General features: G+C 63.0%; 1 protein-coding gene across 1 annotated transcript in view; it reads left to right on the top strand.

Moving 5' to 3' along the window:
- Positions 1-238, top strand: part of DOK4 (docking protein 4) — an 8,963-nt gene that overhangs the window by 6,733 nt on the left and 1,992 nt on the right. The window lies entirely within an intron of this gene.

The following is a 238-nucleotide window of genomic DNA, read 5'->3' as shown; positions in this document are numbered from 1 at the left end:
AGGGGAACGGGCGGGGGGGGGGGGGTCACCATGCTTGGGGCAACGGTGGCACCCCAGGTGTCTGGGGCTGCAGGAGAGGGGACACCAGAACGGGGATCCCCTTGGGAGCTTTGCCAATGCTCGTTAATTAAGGTCTGTAATTAGTGCTGGCAGGGGTGGAGGATGATGGCAGCCCATCCTCAGCATCCCCTGGGTCAGCAGGACCTGGCACAGGGGTCATGGGACAGGTTGGGTACAG

This window comes from Chaetura pelagica, unplaced genomic scaffold (assembly GCF_000747805.2).
Source record: "Chaetura pelagica isolate M959 unplaced genomic scaffold, ChaPel_1.0 scaffold379, whole genome shotgun sequence".
NCBI lineage: Eukaryota > Metazoa > Chordata > Aves > Apodiformes > Apodidae > Chaetura > Chaetura pelagica.
Note: the sequence above shows the minus strand (reverse complement) of the source record. Positions and strands in the feature narration are given on the sequence as shown.